We start from the raw sequence: 2,878 nt of genomic DNA, 5'->3' as shown, positions 1-2,878 counted from the left end.
TCATGTTGTGTTCACGTTGTGTTCATGTTGTGTTCATGTTGTGTTCATGTTGTGTACATGTTGTGTTCACGTTGCGTTCACGTTGTGTACATGTTGCGTTCATGTTTTTTTCATGTTGTGTTCACGTTGCGTTCACGTTGTGTTCATGTTGTGTTCACGTTGTGTTCATGTTGTGTTCATGTTGTGTTCATGTTGTGTACATGTTGTGTTCACGTTTTGTTCACGTTGCGTTCACGTTGCGTACATGTTGTGTTCATGTTGTGTTCACATTGTGTTCACATTGTGTTCACGTTGTGTTCACATTTTGTTCATGTTGTGTTTACGTTGTGTTCACGTTGCGTACATGTTGTGTTCACGTTGTTCATGTTGTGTTCACATTGTGTTCATGTTGTGTTCACGTTGTGTTCACATTGTGTTCATGTTGTGTTCACGTTGTTCATGTTGTGTTCACATTGTGTTCATGTTGTGTTCACGTTGTGTTCACATTGTGTTCATGTTGTGTTCATGTTGTGTTCATGTTGTGTTCATGTTGTGTTCATGTTGTGTTCATGTTGTGTTTATGTTGTGTTCATGTTGTGTTCATGTTGTGTTCACATTGTGTTCATGTTGTGTTCATGTTGTGTTCACGTTGTGTTCATGTTGTGTTCATGTTGTGTTCATGTTGTGTTCATGTTGTGTTTATGTTGTGTTCATGTTGTGTTCATGTTGTGTTCACATTGTGTTCATGTTGTGTTCATGTTGTGTTCACGTTGTGTTCATGTTGTGTTCACATTGTGTTCATGTTGTGTTCACGTTGTGTTCATGTTGTGTTACACGTACACGGTGATTTTGATAAACGGAGACATCTTCCTTCGTTTACACGCAAACGGAGATTTCTCTTCTGAAAACAAGTCTTTCTAAAAACTCCAAGATTTTGGAAAACTCCGGTTGCGCGTTTGCATGTAAACTAAGATAAACTGAGATAAACAGAGTTATAGGCAAGACTATTCAAGAGAAGGCTGAGACACGGGGTCAAACATGGGGGGATTGCATATGCGCAGTAAAATCTGGTCTGCACTTCCTCAAAGGCTCAGTAGATGGCGTGAGACCGCGGAATAAAGAGGATGTGCATACATGTCATTTTCACAGCTTATTACTGGACTGTCACTGATGGCCTGCGTTGTGGGTGAGAATGACAGAGATGCAATTGCGACAACTTCAGGCAGCTGCCGTCCAAAAGTCCAAGCAGACCGCACCAAGCGCACTCCTTGATCGCCTAAGCGGATCCTGCGCTTTTTATCTAGCACCCCTGCTGTCACCCTCCAGCATCGCAGCTCAAGTTACACTGCGCATGTGCAATCCCCCATGTTTGACCCCATGTCTCAGCCTTCTCTTGAATAGCCTTGGTTATAGGCAGCCGACGTCACAGTATGCGCCGGAACTTGCGCCTGTGTCAAAAGTGCGACCTATGTTGCTATGGTGACAATGGATACATGGAAGGCTTGAGCTTCTCGTTACACTGCCACCTACAGGTTTGGCATGCTCTTGTGTATATATACACGGGTAAGTGTAAATGAAGATCTTTTTGAAAATGGAGACGGTGAAATGTCCGTTTATGAAAATAGCCGGCCACGTGTAAACGGCCTCTCAGAGTTCAGGGTTAGGCACAGAGTTTGTTGAACCTCCTTTCTGAAACAGACCCCAGATATCTAATGACACAAAACAAACAGCACATTGATCCCTGATCAGAAAGGTGTTTCTGGGCAGATCACACACAGACCCAGGCTGACAGCAGGTGAACATACAGACCCCAAGAACACGTCACACCGCTGGACGCCGATGAACAGAGATGATCTGACAGGAGAACAGGGAAATCAATAATAATCAAAGATGAGGGCGGGAACTGAAACAACAGATATTAGTCTTTGAAAATGAAACAGGAAATACATTATGCACAACTTCAAGGTCTGCTGTACACTGATGCTGCATTCAGGGGCCTCCGACACGAGATACATGTAGCTATATACATGTCTGTAAATAGCTTTGATAGAGCGGCAGACTACACTGTTGTAAACACTCTGCTGAGGCGTCAGGCGGTCTGTTACTGTCACCAGGCTGACTGAGGACAGCTTCACCACACAGCTGATGTCATGTGACAAACTGAGACCTGCCGACGGTCTGTGTGTGTCAGCAGCAGATCTACAGTCTGAGTTTAAAACACCTGACGTTACAATGAACACTTTAAACAATCAGTCCTTGAAGAGTTCGAACAGTTTGTGTTCTTGTTACAGAACATCAAGAGTTCCACAGAAACACAGATCCTAACGGAACACAGAGCAATGAGAACACGTTTCAACAGTATTTAATACTTCATTAAAATGACATCAAACAAATATGAATATATATGAGACACTACAGAGAATCAGTCTGATGATGTTTATATTGTTTATTTACAGCTGAACATCTGGATGCCAACACATGGCATGAGTGAGTAGACACTTTGACCGTCCAGCAGGGGGCAGCACAGGGTTTCAATGGTGGTGTATCAGAGTATAGAGGAGGTTTATGGTGGGGTACCAGAGGGTAGGGCTGGGCGGTGTGACAAAATTTTCATATCACGTTTTTTTTAATCGGTTGCACGGTATTTGACAGTATTTTGTTCGGATTTGGCCCACTTGACATGCTGCTGTGTTGTGCTATGGCCTATTCAAGTGCTGGAATTTGTTATTTACATGACAATGCCTGATCACAACACAAGCTCCGCTGCATTAGTGCCGTGCTCGGTTATAATTGTCTCGGACTCAGGTTGTCTTCGGTCAGGAAAATGCGGCCCAAGCCGTGCTCCAGTGTGCTCACCTGTGTGTGTGTGTGTGTATGTGTGTGTGTGTGTGTGTGTGTG

The sequence above is a fragment of the Epinephelus moara genome, chromosome 5 (genome assembly GCF_006386435.1).
Source record: "Epinephelus moara isolate mb chromosome 5, YSFRI_EMoa_1.0, whole genome shotgun sequence".
NCBI lineage: Eukaryota > Metazoa > Chordata > Actinopteri > Perciformes > Serranidae > Epinephelus > Epinephelus moara.
The sequence above is the reverse complement of the archived record's forward strand: the minus strand, read 5'-3'. Positions refer to the sequence as shown.